General features: G+C 39.9%; 1 protein-coding gene across 5 annotated transcripts in view; it reads right to left on the minus strand.

Annotated features, from left to right (window-relative positions):
- Positions 1–9,040, minus strand: part of POGZ (pogo transposable element derived with ZNF domain) — a 58,877-nt gene extending 49,837 nt beyond the window's left edge. For all 5 annotated transcript variants that reach the window (XM_074980834.1, XM_074980833.1, XM_074980831.1 and 2 more), the window contains exon 1: positions 8,844–9,040. The gene's annotated coding sequence lies outside the window, so the exon portion shown is untranslated. The remainder of the gene's footprint in view (positions 1–8,843) is intronic.
- Between the last annotated feature and the right edge of the window lie 9,485 nt (positions 9,041–18,525).

The following is an 18,525-nucleotide window of genomic DNA, read 5'->3' on the forward strand; positions in this document are numbered from 1 at the left end:
GCTTACAGACTTGATTAGAAGCTTAACTAGGTCACATACAGTTTCATTCAGAATAATAGCAGTGTCCCCTGCCCTGCTTTTCCCCCTCTTCTATTTGTTTGAGAGCAGGGTACTGAAGAAAACACACTATTGTACAGCACTAGGGATATAGGCAGCCTCATCTAACGATAATTAACTTTCTTTTATCATTCTTAAAACATATTTACATGTATATAAAAATACAACTGGAACTGACAACTTTTTGTAAAATTAATAGAGTGATACAAAATAGGCATAAACGTCACACAAATATGTTAGCTGAAAAACAGACTGTCATTACAGATTGAGATTGTATACATGGCATACGGTGTGAGCATTTTATTATTTTAAAAAGTGCAAAATGTGGCACTTGGTGTAAAAAGTTGTGTCCATATGCCACTGGGCAGGAGCAGACCTAAAGAACCAGAGACGGTTTCAGAATTGTAATTTTTCATTATCAAGAACATAGATGCCAAGTTGTGCACAGCTCCATGCATGATGTTTTATTCAAAATATTTCAACAGATAATTTGCATGTCAGTAGACATCAGTTTTGAAAACACTGAGTAAATTTAGTGTTCATGAAAAGTGCTGCACTGGAACTAGATTTCCTTTACAAGGTTTTCCAAGGAAAGAAACAGGTGTGGGGAGCAATATGGTTCCCGGGTAGCAGAGGAGGTGTGATGGTTGCTATAACCTGCCTTGTCGGACAAGGATCATTCAAATAACTAAAGGCTTCCCAGACTGGGCCTTTATTCATCACATCTCTTTATGATATTTTGAGGTTCTTTGTTTATCTCTCTTTTAAGCAAAGAATGAGTTATAAAATACTAGGTGCTCTAGACAAGTAAGTTAAATTACATGACAAAAACAGATCATAACTCCATTGGAAGTAAGAAAAAGAAAAAAAGAAGAGAATGAAGATTTGAAATTGTATCATTCATCAACAAAATGGCTACTGCTGCTTTTCTTGCATATCTAGCAAATAACAAGCAAGTGCATTTATGTAGCTGTTGCCATGAGATTCCATATTAAGGAAATGGATCAATTCATCGTAATTGTATACTCTTTTTCTCCTGCCAGAATGCTCAACAAAGAGTTCATAAATTTAACATACTGTTTCAACCGAGTTAGTCCTATATATAACAACCCAACTCCTTTACATCTGTTTAAGCATGTCCATTCAGTAACTCCATTATTCCATATGTCCCTGAACTCATACAAATATTTGCTTAAAAGAAGCTCATTCAGTGAATAAAAAAACCGGATAACCAGTGGGAAAATACAACAAATATAATTCATTGGTAAAAATAAGACTCTTAATTGTCAAATAAAATAATAGAAAAAAATTCCATAACTCATGATCATGCACCTGGCTATGTTCGAGTTCAGCATTCCATTAAAATTAATTAGATCAGCAATTTTTCTAAAGCTTACCATTTCTTTCAATACAGAACCCACTCCAGTATCATTTTCTTAAGTAAATTATTCTGTTGAATTATATAATCTCTTATATTCCTATTATTTAAGCATCACTTCTGTGCTCACATCAACCATATTTGAGCGTTTCAAAAACATTACTAATGTATTTTTCTCAATAGCCCCAGGAAATATTCTTTTCAATTTAAAGATGCTAAGACTCAGAAGGACTTGCCCCATATTCCACAAATCGTCTTTGACACATTCATAAAACCCAAGACTCCGAACCCTTGTCCTGTGCATTAACTACAAAACCAAACTTGCCCTTATTCATGGTAATAATCATTTGTGGACAAGGAAACATCCTGAAAAATAAAACAAAGAAGGCTCTGCAGCATCAATCTACCTTTAAGCTCTGCATAGCAGAAAAAAATAGGCTCCATACTTCCTAAACACCATTTTCTTTCTTATTTGACACAAATTTATAACCATTACATTTAAAGTTATTTTTTTAAAAATCCAAAAACATGAGAGAGGTTTATACATGTTTCTAATAGGTCAGTGTCTCAATTAACCAATGCCTGCATATTTGTGATTTTAAATATTCATCCTCATAGAAACATCTAGAAAAGAATTCTATGCAATACTTTTTGGATACAGCTCCTCTTAGATGTTAAAAGAATGGCGACACATAAAACAGTAACCATTTGTCTGGAGTCATCTTACCCTGTATTAAATGAGCAACAGTGCCCAGACATTATAGTGATGGACACTTTATAAATATTTAAGACAGACAGACGGATCTGTAAACTAAAACATGCATGGCATGTCTATCCAGAACCGTAAAAGCTATGCAGTTTAAAATTACATCGAGGAAATCTTTCCACACATTATTAAAAATACATAATTCAACACCTCATAATTATTCAAAAGACACTAAGACAAAACACTGAAGAGAATGTAGCTACACGCTTCCTTTGACACTAACTTGCATTAAGTGCATGATATTTCATCTGTTCATATCAACTCAACTAAGAAAATGTCTTCTCTCTTCTACAATGTAGCAGCTTTGTTTTTCATAACTTTGATCTTGAATATTTTTGTAAGTAAGAAGTCTTGCTCAATAAAATGATTAATCCCAGTGATAAATACTCTACTTTTAGCTTTTCAGCTCATAGCTGGCAGATTTCTTGCTTGCAAATATGGATGCCAAAAAAAAATCACTACATGTGCTAAATATACTACAAGAAATAAAACATTTTAGATGCATTTCCCCCTGCTGTCAGCTGAAACACTGAAAAAACCCTTATGGTGTCGAAAGCCATTGTGTATTAATTATATATAATTAATTGGCACTGTTACATAATATGGACCCTTTGGTTTATGTGGACTAACATGGTTTATATTCATTTTTAACACAAGGAAAAAGCCTCATTAAGCCAATGGTCATTATGTTCTTGTATTAAAAAGGTTAAAACAGCTACCTTCCCTGGTGGAGAGCCAGCAATAAAAATATGAATCTGCATCCAAGTAGACAGATTACCCTACATTTCAGAAGTCTTTTTTTTAATTCTCACCCTTCAGCAAAAAGCTGCTTGTCTCTTTTCTAATTTCAACTGAAATTTTACATCTGATCCAGGTTCCAATTATATTTATTAATGAACTGCCATCTTGCACAATTAGACAGATACAAAATGTAACAGTTAAGAACTGCCATTTTTCTCCAGAAAGCTTGACAAAACAGCTAGAAAGAGGATGAGGTTTTCATTTTGATTTAAAAATTTTGTGACACTTTAAAACCTTCATAGAGCATATCACCAAACAAAATTCAGCTAATTCAAACCCTATCACCAGGTCACAAATTAAGGACCTGATTCTCAATGAATAAAAGTTTTATCCCAGTGTAACTCCATTAATTTCAATTATAGTTAGTAATGAATTATACAGATGTGAGTAAATGAAGAGAATCAGGTCCCAAATGTGTTCCATTATCAGAAGCACCTGTGGTTACTGGCAGCTATATGATAACTATACAATAAGACAGCTGTGGCTCTCTGACATAACATTTAAATTAGGAGATTATATATTTACTGTTTCCTTCTCAAGTCTGTATTACTTTACACAAAATAAAATACACTCCTTCCCAACATTCCACAAACTTTTTAAGAGCTGCATATCAAGATCCTCTCTACAGTGTTTCTCGAAAGCTTGAACTTCTTAGCAGAATATGAAAGCACCAGCGAACTTCTTTCCTACCATATGGGTGGTTAAAAATAAAACTTTGTTTTAAGATCAAATATTTTATTTTTAGATAGTGTCACTTAATTAATTATTGTAATTTCTAGAATAATATTCACAACACCCATATGAAGTAAGGAAAAATTTTTATAACCATTTTATAGATGGGGAAAGTGAGGCAAGGAAATGTGAACTGACTTGCCCAGGGTCAAATATAGCAACTTATATAACAGCATTCAAGAGAATCAAAGTGCTTGAATTTCTTGCCCCTTGCTCCAGCCACTAGTTAATACTGCCTCTCTCAACATAAAGCCCTCTTCATTACTGAAACTAGAATGAAAGCAAAATGGAAACAGATTTCCAGCCTCTGGCCTTTCAGCTCCCCCAAATTATTAAGATTGCAAATTATGTCATTTTAAAGAACACTGACCAACACTAATGCTCACAAATTTGGATATTCACTAAAAAAAACTTTATTCAGAAACACAACCAACACTCAGAAGTACATGACTTCATGTAAACTTAAAGGATATAAAAGGATGGCAGATATCTTTGAAAACAAGTGCAGATACTGGACCATATAAGAACAGCTCTTATGAACATAAAACGTGTTATCTGCCTCTGAACACTTACAATCAATCATACTGGCTGAGACCATAGGCCCATCAAGCCCAGTATCCTATCTTCCGACAGTGGCCAATGCCATTTTGTTGCCCAATCACCAAATTTATTTAGATTGTTTTGTAGCTCATCCTCCAGAGGGCACCACTGTGGCATGTGGTGATGGCCACTCTGGCTGCAGGCCTACCCTGGTGCAGCGGTAGGGCTGGCTCACCCTGGTGGTGAGGTACAGATGGTCCATCCTGGCAGTGAGGTTGGGCTGGCCTGACCCTCTGACCATAACATGTTAATTTATTTTTTAGACAAAATGTGTTGATTCCAATGGGATCTTATACACATGGCTCATTTTTTGCAATTTAAGACTGAATGTCCATTATGGAAATAAAACTAAAACAGGAATATAATTTATCTGAACACAACATAGCAAATCTAGGAACCCGGATTTTAAAAGTCCTCATTCCTCCCCAGAAAACTAGCAGGACAATTTTATTGTGAATACCAGAGACCGAATTCTGCAAGTCTTAGACAAAATATCCACTGAAGGCAATCAGCTCTGGTTCACAGCTTTATGCCAACTAAGGTAATCTGGTGCAAAGAAGCCACAGAAAAGGAGATCTCTACAAGGGCTTCAGGTCTTAGGCAGGTGGATGGAGAACAGGAGAGAAGGCGTGTCAAGGAGCAGGAGGGCATAACCAGCACACACCTGTGGCTTATGCTGAACAAAATGCCCATAAGGTCACTGAAGCTGATGCACAATTTAGGCTGTCCTGGTGGAAAATAGGGCTGTATTAGTGGATGCACAAACTGCCTTCTTTTTGTCTCTTCACCATAACTTACTTCAATGAGTTTTGACTAAGAGCACCAAGGTTTACCCCAAGTTTATCATCAATATCTCAGAAGAAGATAACATTTTAACACTAAATTATATAAGTTTTGTGCACCTTCCTTGCCAAACAAGTTCATCGCCTTTTTTTATACCAGTCTGGTTTTGCTACAAAATATTTAATTTGAGAGCACTTATAATATATCCCAGTTAACATTTCAAACTCATCCCGACACTGTTTTTCTCTCAGCATGAAAAAATATCACCTGCTTTAATATGAAATTGCCACTTAACATTCTCACTCATTTACTAACAAACAAGACTAGGCTAGGTGTGAAAACAAAAAAGTTTAAAAAGACCACCCCCCCAACTTCAAAAGCAAAACTAAAACCCTAATGATGGCTTATTTGGTTCTTTATCAAGGAGAATTCTAGACATAAACAGAATATATGAATCCATCAAGTCAACTGTTCTTCCTCATCTAAGCCCACCCTCTTCTCTCTATTGCATCTTCTTGTCTGCACACATTCCCTTCACCTAAACTGTCATCTTGTTTTTTGTCTTTTGTATGTCATCCCCCTATTTTGATTGTAAGTGTTCAGAGGCAGATAACACGTTTTATGTTCATAAGAGCTATGATTACTGATGGCACTGTTAATGTTTTTAATAATATATAATAAATTAATCCCATGATTAGGGAAGAATATATTCCTCTGCTATTCAGCTATCTCTGGCAATTCTTAATCTGACAAAATGCCCACTGACTTCAAGTATTTTGCCAACACAGCATACAGTATATAAAAAGTAATACCAGACCGGATATTAGTTGAAAAGCAAAGAATCAATAAGGAGTTTTATATGATGTTTTATTGTTGTTATGACTATTTTTACCCTTTTTACAGCATGGCAGATAAATGGTAAAGTGGGGGGAAAGAACTGTCTGATACATCGAAGTCTGACCATTACCACCTCTAGGGCAAAGTAAATTTATTTTTCATTGGCTGATGTGGTTCATTTTAGTTCATTAGCTACCAGGATTACTTTAAAGAGCATATTAAGATGTCTACAGATGTTTTCACTTTGGTTTGTTGTATGTTTTATTAAAGACTTTGAGCACATAATGCCTATTAATTAAAATGTATTATTATATATTAAATAACCATCTGCTCTTACATTATGAGCTGCAAATGAAAATAATATATTTCACTTGCTTTCTGACATACTTCTGCATCTAGACTAGCCTAATAATTTTGGGATCTCATAGACAAGACTGATGGTATGGGAGAGAATTTCTAGGAGATTGGAGACTGGCCATGAGCTGCAAGTCTGTTCAGTCCAAGTTCTCATAACATGTTCATCACCTTTGTCACTGATCTTGCACATGGCTCTGTGCAGGAGCAGCTGCCTTCCATAGGGATCTTTATGGATTCAGGGGTCTGGCCACATGGGCCCAGTTGAAAGATAAAGGGAAGTACTTGGAGCCTGAGCATTTGTCATGCTCATATTTACTAACAATTTATCCACATAAGCAGAAAAAAAGCATTAGTAGAACCCCAATCCAGACTGGGGCTCCAGACAGCTAGGGGCTGGAGGCTGTCTGGCATGATGTGGTGGGCACATAAGCCAAGCAGTCTTTTGTGCAATTCACAGTTGTGTGTGATTTAGAAATGTGAACTGAGATATACCTCATGAGGCAGACAATATTTGGGACCTCCAGATTGCTGGCCAGGAGGGAGGGGGGAAACAGGATGAGGACTGGAGCAAAACCATTAGTCTCAAACACCTGCAAGATGTCCCCCAAAAGGAGCAGTAGCCCCACAAGAATAAGTCACTTGATGTGTCTTGGTGACGGCAACTGCTCCCAAGTTCATAAGATAGAGACCTCGTTGGTGTACGTGAGATGTTCATGTCTGTACCACATCCCACGCCACATCCTGGCATAAGAGGGTAAGCACAGGGCATGTAATAGATATCCTAGTCTACACCTAGATTAGCATAATTTGTCAACAGAAGTTTTTGTTGGAAGACAAATTACCAAGCAGATCACACAACTGCCAAGCCGCTCTCTGCACAAAACAGCCAACCAGAAGTACAGGAGACAGGGCTGCCCAGTGTCCTGAAGTCCTGTTGATGGAACATCCATACTGGCTTTTTGGCAACTGCCTCTTTTGACAGATATCATTCTGCCTCATGGGGGAACAGCAGAATGCTGTTAACAAAAGTGCTGAGTTGGAAATCTGGATGTTCCCTGGGTTTTGCTGACAAAACCTTCTAGGGTAGACATAGCCATTATGTCATGAATCCAAGGTTTCTTGGACATCCACTCTGAAGGAGTAAAAGGGGACACCACTCCCTCCAAGAAGTGGGGAAGCTAAACCTCTCCCTCCTTCTGAGAGGAATGGCAAGCATGTTAGTGGGACTCCAAGGTCACTGACACAGTCAGGCAGAAGACAGCCACACTCACCTCATGGAAGGAAGCAACTGGCATGCTAAGGAAACCTCCCTTCACTCTGGGGAGCATGCCAAGGACAACCTCTCATTGAATCACTCATGTCAAAAGTTACACAGAGTGATGGCAATAGTAAAGTTTACAAATATATATATACACCACACGTCTGTCACAGAACTGGAAGGGACCTTGAGAGATCACCAAGCCCAGTCCCCTACACTCACAGCAGGACCTATCACCACCCCTGACAAGAGTTTTCTTAAAATATTTGCCCCAGATCCCTAAATGGCCCACTGAAGGACTGAACTCAAATCCCTGGGTTTAGCAGGCCAATGCTCAAACCAATGAGCGACCCTCACCTTCCTCTGAAAGGAGGAGTAGACAGGCAAAGGAAATTTCATCATTGGGGTGACCAGACCAGGGAGTCACTCTGTAGGTCAGGGGGAGCAATGGGATGGTCCAAAGCCCCCCACCTCATCCCCACCAGCAGCAGGAAGGGTCAACCCCCCAGAAAGCAAAAGACAGATCCCCCCCAACTACATTTCCATTAAAAAGGATGAGGATGGCACCTTCCCCACTGGCTCGTTTCCAGTTATTGTGGCTGCTTCAGAAGAAAGGTAACAAAAATAATCCCTGTGCCCAACATGGCCGCCCACCCAGCAACAGCCCTAGGAAAGGGATGGGAAGCAAGGAGGCTGCAATCCTTTTCCCCACAGAGCCCGGCGCCCAGCAGCCAGGGAGCGTGGGAAGCACTTTAGGACAGCTCAGGGGTTGCTCCGTGGCGTGTTTAACCCGTTACATTCAGCCCCAGGCAGGAGAAGGGGGTGACGCGGAGGGAGCAGTCAGGGCCGCGTCACGCCTTCCCCCCTCAGAAGGAGGAGGGGGTGTGCGGATCACTCCGCCTCCCCAGTCAGTGAAGGCGAGAGAGCGAAGAGATATTCCGCCGCCCAGCGGGAACAGCTCCTCCCCCTCCTCTCAGAAACCCCGATCCCTCCCTCCCACACCGGGGCTCGCGCTCCCTCCTCTCTCAGCGCGTCTGGTGGCCGCTTTGTGTACGGCGCGCGCTGCCCACCCCACCCCACCCCCTTTCCCCGCTCGCTCCCAGACCCGGGCGGTTCGAACCGGTTCCAACGGTCACCGCCACCCGCATTCTTGTCGCGCGCGCGCGCCGTGAACCTCTTCCCCCCCCCCCCGCGCTTTCGGATTGCCCCCCCTCTCCAGTTGATTCTGCTGCGTCCGCCTCCCCCCTCCATATAACGGACTCGCGCCAACTCACCTTTCTCTCCGTCTCCCGCCGCCGCCGCCTCCTCAGTCGAGCTTGGCTCGCTCGCACACACTCTTAAAGTGATACGCACCCCACACAACCTCTTACAGGGTGAAGTAGCCCGGAGGGGAGGGCAGGTTGCATGAGCTTCCCCCCCAGTATTTCTGCCCCTCCTTCTGCCAAAAAAAGAAGCTGCGGGTTGATACACACAGAAAGGACCAACAGACACACACAAAAAAAGGGGACCGGGCCGGCGGAGGGATACGGTGACGTCATTTCCTCCACGGCTCCAACGCCGTTCTCTGATTGGCTGGCTGGGGTGACATCACTGGGAGCCAAGCGCACCCTACCTTGTCATGGAGAAGTTTGTCTGAGACACAATTTGGGGGGAAATTCTCTGGGAGTGAGGTTGGCCAAAAAAAAGGGACTTGTGCATAGGTTGACCTTACTCCTACATGTCCAGATATGGCTGGGAAGGTGGAGATTTGAAGGAAGAGGGATCCAAGAGGTAGCCAGCTCCGCCTTTGATGGGCCTTATGGTGAGCGGGTCTGCCTAGGTTGGGCTGCCTGATGGAGGCCAAACAGTCAGTTGTCCAAGCTGTTATACAATGTATTCTCACTTTTCCTACAGGTGACAAAGGAATTTGGAGACAGGACTCGAACCCACCACCTACAGCGAGTATTGGCTTTGACGTAGCTAGGTCTCAACCCCATTGTCTGTAGCAGTTATTGTGTTTGCCACAGTTAATGATATGGCTGAGTCACAAACTCACCACCTGCAGCAAGTGTTGGCTTTGGCATAGCTTGCAACGTGGCTATGTCTCAAACCCATCATCTGCACCAATTATTGGCTTTGGCATGGTTAATGATATGGCTGATTCTCAAACCCACCACCTGAAGTGAGTATTGTCTTTGGCATGGCTAAAAACATGGCTCGGACTCAAACCCATAGCATCAGTTCATTGGCTTTGGCCTGGTTAATGATATGGCTAAGTCTCAGGCCCACCATCTGCAGCAGGTATTGATGTATTGATGCTGGTATGGTTAACAGTATGATAGATCCCAAGCTCACCATGTGTGGTAGTTATTGGCTTTGACCTGGTTAATTGTAGAGCTAGGTCTCAAACTCAGTAGCTGTGGTAGGTATCAGTTTTGGCATTGTTAGTGAGATAGCTAGGTGCCACATACGTAACCTGCAGTGGGTGTTGGCTTTGGCATAGTTAATGATATGGCTAGGTTTCAAACCCACCACGTGCAGAGTTGGTATGCAACATGGCTAAATCTGGAACCGAGCCCATTACCTGCAGTAGTTAATGACTTTTGGGTGGTTTGCAATATGGCTGGCACTAGAACTCCCAATCTGTAAGATATAATGTTACAGCACTCATTTGTTTTTTGTAATATGACTGGTATTCAAATCTGCCATGAGCAACATTCTTCCCCCAGCTCATTTCCATTACTGGCATAGCCATAGGATTCAAACCCATCACCTAAAACAAGTAACATTTCTTTGGTGGCTACAGATGTGGGTGGGATGAGACTCTGCAGCCTGGAGCAGGAAGGCGTTTTTTGTGGTTAGCAATGCGTCTCCAACTTCAAACTACGTTTTTAGCAGGTAACTCCTTTTGTTGATAAGCGATGTGGCCAGAATGTGAAATATGTCAGACAAAATTAAAAATCATTGCCAGCAGGTAATTTGGGGCCTCCATGATATGAATTGGAGTTTTAAAAAAGGTCTTGTGTCCTCTCCATAAAAACCATAACTCTATCGCTATTTGGCACTAATTGTTTCTTCATTGGCAGCTTGAGCAGAGACCAAGGAATAAATGGACCATGGAAATGTAACTCTCTGTCTTTCATGGCGAGTTGTTGTAGGACAGAACTCCAGCACATTGACACAAGGGTGTGCATATCAAATCTGTAGGCACTGCCCAAGTGGGTATGCAAACCCTGTTCAGCAGGATACTTAAACATATGCCTAACCTTGCATATGTGATTAATCCCAGTATAGTCATAGAGTCTACTCAGAAGTTAAAGTTAAGCACTTTCTTAAGAATCTTGCTGGACCCGCACCGTAGACTTTTGATTTCCAACAGACTGCGTCAGTGGCTAACATTCTCATACACTTATAAAATGTTTTAAATCCTCAGTAAAGAACACATGCATGCATTTAATAGTAATCAGCAATACATTTTATAATAAGCATATACAATTACAAAATGAACAATGACAGTATCCGTAAAATACATATAACAGGAATCAAATTATATATGTCGTTGTTCAAAATATATATTATTTAACAATAATAAATGTATCGTTAATGTTTTCCATTTATCACTACTGAACAATACATTATTAAATAATCATTCTGCATAATAATAAGATGTTAATTTATATAATTTAATCACTATTAATAAATATTTACATCTTCACTGCACATTAAAAACATTAATTTATGTTTTCTCACAATGCTATCTTGAAGTTGGTGATTAATCGTCTGCCCAAGTAGACCAACTTAATAAGGCGTTCACCTGTTGTTAATGTTTTATTTAGTATCCTGGAATTTATTAAGCCTGAATGTTCATCCTCTGGCAGAGAACTATGAATTACCAATCATTCTTCCCAGCTCACACTATGCATCAGGTTACTTGACCTCTTATTGGTAGGAAGTATTTGCAACTGTGTACCACTTCTCATCAATATAAAGTTCCAAGTCTCTGCTGGAGTATTTCTATTGGAGTCAACAATAGTAGGAGTAATGTGCATTTGTTTGGCATTCCTAACTACTCCTGCAGTGAAAACAATCATGGTCATGCACCCACTGTGTTAGGTGCTGTACAAAGGAATGATTTCATGAAATACCCAATTTTTACTTGTTTTTTTTTCTCCGAGTGTTTTCTGGAGCTAGCTGCAAAAAGAGCAACATATGTATGAAACAAAAATTAAAAACAGTTCCTTAAAGTTAATTATTTTCATTGCTGGTCTATACTTAAAAATGGAAATGTTATTTAAAATGTATCAATATCAACATGGAATAGCAAATAACATATCAATAACTATAACTATTGCGATAACCACTTAAAAATCAACATTTATCACACAACCAGATTTGATTGGTCTATTGTATTTACAGTATTTCTTGAATAGAAAACAGCAGAATTCATTCTGACCTCTGTCTTTATAAAATGTAAGCAATTAAGATATCAAATTCAAGAAGAGCCTAATAATCTGGACAGAAAGAAATGGGGTATTTAACTGTATTAAATCATCTCAGTACTGGCAAGTTGCTTAAAAGTGTGTGATGGCTATATGTGAAACAAAAGGAAGCCAATGCCACCTTAAACAATACATCAAACCTAGGATTTCCTGTTTGCCACTGTACTGCACATTAGGCTGCTCAGAAACTCACAGTGATAGTAGGGTTAGGATTCAGATCTTCATGCTCCAAAAACTCAGACATCTGTCACTTAGAATGAGGGAAAATTTTTGTTAGCTGTTAGGTGTGTAGGGTTTATGACACACAACTGACAAGTCCTGATTCTACCCAGCAAAGAACAAATTGCACATAAATAACAGTAAGTTAGTTAGGCATAGTGTATACTTTTTGATTTATGACTTACTATTAAATAAAATAAAAAGGCCCTATAGGTTTACTAATAACTGCATCAAACTCTTAAGAAAAATCAACTTCTCTTAGAGCTATTTTTCATGGAAAAATGTGGGGAAGCCAAGTCCAAGTGTGATATAACCTTGACCTAACTGACATTCCTGGCATGGATGCATTGTAATGCCTTTTAATATAATCAAGAAGGTTGAGATGCACACCCCAGCCTAACCTTGGCATATTTGTCTACTTGTACTCAAGCCCTTAAATTATGGGTTAGCAAAAGTATGAGTGACAGACCAAAGATTAATTGATAGATCATACTAGCTGTTCCAAAGATAGTAAATTGGAGCATTGTGTTTAGCTTCTGCAGTCTGCCAGTTTTCTTGGATGCCTGCCATGTAGGGTTTTTGCCACGAATCTAAAATTGGAACCACCTGCAGTTTGGTTGGTGTCGAAGCAAGAACTTAAAAGGTTTCAACATGTGGTTTCCTGACCACTGAGAAAGTCATTGTATGGATGTAGCTGTATAGCTCAGAAATGGAACAACAGAAATCTTTGCTGCATCAATTCACAAAAAGTTTTGAACAACATATAGTCTGGAGCTGACAGGGAGAATCAGCAAAAAGGTCCACAGGGCAGAAATTGCACTTGGGATTATGATTTTGCTGTAGTTTGGATTAAACACATTTATTGAACACATCAGGATTTCCTGGTTTAGAACTTTAAAGAAGCACAAGCAATTTAAACATACTTCTGACTAAAATGTTTTTCCTACTGTGGTCTCTGTTGAGCAAGTACTTAAGTATGTGCGTAACTTTAAGCATCTGAGTCCCACCACCAATCTAAAATGACCAATATTACTAATAATTGACAGATTAGAGGGGAATTTTTCTCTTTTTTATGCATTTGTCAGCACTTTGAATACAGTAAGATTCACTATTTCCTTTTTATTCTTGAGCTGCTACCTCTCTCTTCAGGTAGTTGAAGTTATACTTGGGATCCAGAATACTTTTATTTGTGATAAATTATTATGTATTTGAGATTGAATGTTTCACACTTCTTCATGTTTTAGAACTGCACATAATTTAGAAGGGTTAAACAGAAGAACAGCCATACTGGGTCAGACCAAAGTCCATCTAGTCCAGTATCATGTCTTCTGAGACTGGCCAATGTCAGGAGCCACAGAGGAAATGCACAGAACAGGAAATCATCAAGTGATCCATTCCCTGTCACCCATTCCCAACTGCTGGCAAGCAGAGGCTAAGAACACAATCACTGCCTGTTTTGGGCTAATAATCATTGATGGACCTATCCTCCGTGAATTTAAGTTTAAAAACTTCATCTTTCTTTCCTTCTAAATAAACATTGAAACAAATGCCTTCATCTTTCTAAAATAGAAATCCCTTGGCTCCACAGGGAACATCCAAAAGAGATGAACATCTAACATTCATCTCTTGGGAAAAAAATCAGCTGCATTACTTTAACCCCACAAAATTTAGATTTCCACCTGTCAGAATCTACCTTAATATTTTGCATCATCAGATCCTAATAATACCAAGACATATGAATTTGTTTACCTTAATCCTGAAATAATTAATGATTAATTTAAATTTACAAAGTATAAAAATGGCTGAATTGCTAATTCTTGGTAAGAGTAAAACTTTGATTAAGAATTGTTTAGTTCATATCCCTAGATTCCCTCCCCACCTGATACTGCCCCCAACCCAGACCACCATGATTTTTAAAATTGCAGAATAATACTTGTTGGGTTACTTGCTTATTGCTTAATTATTACTGTTATTTAGTATGTCTGCATAACAATATAATGGTAAGAAAAGAAAAAATACAGTCTGCCACCCATTCTAGCACCACACATACTTTCTGTACGTGACAGTGACCTCAAGAGTTCCAAAGCAGTGGCAAGCAGGTAATCCTATCTTGTATACCTGCAAAGTAAGAAAGGAGCTCTTAAACCACATATTCTGTAATAGGATGTGAATAAATTTAATGAAATGTGAACTTTGACACACTGTAGCTCAGGACATAGTCTAGACACAATTATTCCGCTATCAGTGGCCTAATGTCTAATGATATCATTGCCAGTTGTTTTCAATTATTTTTACACTCCAATACAACACAGAAGCCAATAGTTTGTTAGGATTATCTCTTGCTTCTTTTTGTTGAATAAACCACTCCTGACCTCTTTTCCTATAATTTAAAACTATTAGCCAAGATTTTAGTGGGTAGTTTGTAGCGAATGTTTCACCATAGTGCCCTCCTGTAATTACTGTGTGACTTTTGCTCTTTTTAATGTTTATAAATGATAAAGACTGTAGCTTCTTTCTTGGTTTCTGAGAAAGGTGTTCTTTCATTAAACATATCCACCAGATAATAATTCCAAAAAGTTCTCTATTTGGTGTACAAAAATCCTTTAGTAAGATATCTTCTACAGCAAAGTTCTACATTTTCATCCTCTTGATAATTTCCGGTAACAAATGGCCAAGAAAATTAGCATATTGCAAACTGGGAATATAATTTTAAAGACAACTGGAAATTATATACTACAATGAAAAGTTTGTACTTTATTTTCAAAACAGCAATCAACATTCAGCCAGAATAAATTATATTTTAAGTGTTTTTAATGAAAATTGCAACTAAATACTGGATTGTCGTGAGCCCTATGTGCTGGCTTGTTGCCTTGTCCCAGTTGTCCCTATTGCTGCTCTTAGTGCTTTTAGGCTACCTCTATGCTACGAGATAAAATCAAATTTATTAAAATAAATTTTGTAATGCTGGGTTTTATACATTCAGATTTGAGTTTTATAAATTCAAATCCCCACAGATTCCCCACAAAACTGACTTATTGCTGCCACACTAAATCACCAAACATCAACTGTTGCAGCAAAGCATCCCACAGTTCCCTCAGCCCCACAGCATTCTGGGTATTTTCACTGGTGTAGTATGGGAAAAAATGGCCTGCAAGTGGATGTGGGTATGTGATGTCATCTTCCCCCATTACATTGCCCTCGTTCCCCTCTCATGGAAAGCAAATGGCCATTTTTCCAGAAGGAAAAATGGGGAATCACAATGATACACCCCACATACAGTGCTCTGGGATCACCCAGATGACTATGCCATGTCATCTGGTCCCTCAGCAACTTTTTTCCCTTGAAACCGCAGTATGGTATGACCTGTCTTCAGGAAGCCATTTGATAAGAAATTTGCCAAAAAAAATGAAGATTGGAAAGATTACCAAATTAACTGAAATATATTGTTTTTATAACTGGTTTATCAAATATTTTACAAAGATTAGCAGGTATCTATGTCTTCTCAACTGGCCCTTCATCCAGTGTCCCCCTCCTTTGATTCCAGAACCATCATCCTGAAACTATTGCAGGAACAGCACAACCCTTGAAGAAAGAGAAGGATAGAAAAGGTTGGGAAAAAGATTTTTGGCTTCCCAGTACACTACACAGAGTTGGGGCTCGCCAAATTTCAACATGCAGTGTTGCTCAGGCGGGGGAGGGGTCAGCCCCAATTGACTGTGAGGGGGACAACCACCCTCATCCCATTAGGAGAGTTTCAGGAGATTGATGGTTGAAGGGCCAGTTGAAATGGTTCCTTCAGTGTTGTTCAGGCAGGGGAGCCAGCCCCAACTGACTGTAAGGGGGCCAGCCCCCCTCATCCCATTAGGGAAGTTTCGGGGGATCAGTGGTTGAAGGGCCAGTTGACATGGTCCTTTTAGTGTTGCTCAGGTGAGGCGGGGTAGGCCCCCGAAATCTTTAGTACCAGCGTAGACTTCCCCCCAGTGGCAGCAAGCCCCTGAAAATCTTTCTCAGCTTTGGAGCCCTCACTGCACACAAGCCAGGACGTGATGCAGCCTGGCAGCGTGGTCTGCACTGAACAGCAGGCATGTCCTTTTATTGGGTCAGGGGCTAGCCATGTGATGTGGTTGGGCATGGGAAAAACACTTAACTGCATTGCACCTGTTGGGGAGGGAGGAGGTGCCCCTGTACAAATGTAAACTGCAGAAAAGAAGTTTCTTGGCCTCTCATACAAGCACATCTCCCACAGCATAGCTGCCACATGGTGCAGTAGGGCAGGGGCTGGCACCAACACTGAAAACAAAATCCAAGTGCCTAGTTTACAGAGGTAGAGACAGAACCATGAACTCCGTGTGGGGGCTATTTTTAACAGGTAGATTCACTCACTGCACTGATAGCAAAGAAAGAAGTTTCTCAGCCTCTCATACAAGCATGACCCTAAAGGATAGCCGCCATGGGCTTCCTGGTGCCAGATTCAAATTTGCAGGCTTCCTGTTACCTAATTCCTGCACATCTGGAGAGCAGTGGAAGTGGAGGTGGCCAGAGTGGACAACTGTGGGACATTGTGGGTTATGGGACACCTCTGGAGGTTAATAAAGTCTATTAAAAGGCCTGGCATTTCCACACTAGCCTTTTAAATTTGAACTTGATGCTACATTATGTCACTTCTCACAGTGTTATAATACCAATCTTAGCACTGCCTAAAATCAAGCTAATGGTGTTTACAGTGAAGACAGTAACATTGTAATATTGAGCTAACTGCCTTAAATTCAACTTTATCATGTAATGTAGACATGGCCTAAGGCATGGGTGTCCAACCTTTTGGCTTGCCTGGGCCGCATTGAGTGAAGAATTGTCTTGGGCCGCATATAAAATATATAATATAGTTAATGTATATAAATCACATAATGTTAAAAGTTTACGATCTTGTGGGGCCGCATTACTAGCTGTCCAGGGCCGCATGCGGCCCACAGGCCGCGGGTTGGACACGCCTGGCCTAAGGGAAACAGACTGCTCAGCTGTTCTGTTCCCACCTGTTTCTTTTTTTTCTCTGAGACTTTTTCCACTCAGGGTACATCTACACTTTTGGGAATATTGATGGGCTGGCAGTTGATCTTCTGGGGTTTCATTTAGCATGCCTAGTTCGTACATGCTAAATTGAACTTGCAATTGCAGGGAGCAAGGGACGTTGACAGGAGCTGGATTTGCATATTTAAAATCAGTTTTGCCTCCTCGTGTAGACATGGCTTCAGTTCCCAGGAAATTAGTTCAGATCCAGGTGGTTTTTGATGTTGTTATTGGTATACAGAAGCAACACTATAGTAAGATGATTAAACTGCAATGCAAGGGATGAGGTGTAGGAGTTTATTACAGCCCCAAAAGCTCATAATAATGATGATATACATTGAATAGCACATGCACATTGCATTTTGCCTTGTATCATACATAACCACTGGTGTTATAATTTTTATAACCAATCTTTGCAATTCCTGAAATGTTCTCCAACTACAAAATATGCTAGTAAACAAAGCTGCAGCTGCAAGCTTATTACATATAATTCTCCTTATTATTTTCTTTGTCTTTTTACAGCATGTTATTTGCAAATTCATGCTTTGTCCATTGCTAACTTCTGTTTCCTTTCTTCTATTCTCTTTCACTGTTTATGCAAGGCCTATACCACCTTAATTAAAAGGGTAGACAGGGTTCATCCCCAAGATGGCCGGCATAGGTATACCAATATGTTGGCCAGTGTATGGGGTACCAAGTATAGATCTAGCATAATTTACTTACTCCCTGGAACAGACAGGAAACTGGGAGAGGAGTTGTGACTTCCTCCTGGGCTGTTCCAAATTCAATTCTGCAGCTGTCTACCTATCCATTACTCTGGGCACACTGCTATCTTGCAGTCTAGCCTGAAAGAAATACAGAGGCAGAGTGTAATAGCCAAGCAGTCTTATTGAAATCAGTGAGATTTTTTGTGGAATAAAATACAACCAATCAATGATTCATCAGCATGAACGAGGGTGTCACAATCCATCCCACAATAATTAGCAATTATCATTCAGTGGAAATACTGCTTGAAATGTTGCATTTAGAATTCAGCAATTCCTTGTTGATGGCTTAACACAAGAGCAAGTTGCAAAGACAATAAAGCAAGAACTTGAATATGACTTGCAAAAGGGGAGAAAGAGGCCTTATGCCCTTGTTTGCTTTTTTTTTTTTTTTGATATATGAAAACTGTTTTCCCCCGCTGCTTTTACTT

The sequence above is a fragment of the Carettochelys insculpta genome, chromosome 30 (assembly GCF_033958435.1).
Source record: "Carettochelys insculpta isolate YL-2023 chromosome 30, ASM3395843v1, whole genome shotgun sequence".
Lineage (NCBI taxonomy): Eukaryota > Metazoa > Chordata > Testudines > Carettochelyidae > Carettochelys > Carettochelys insculpta.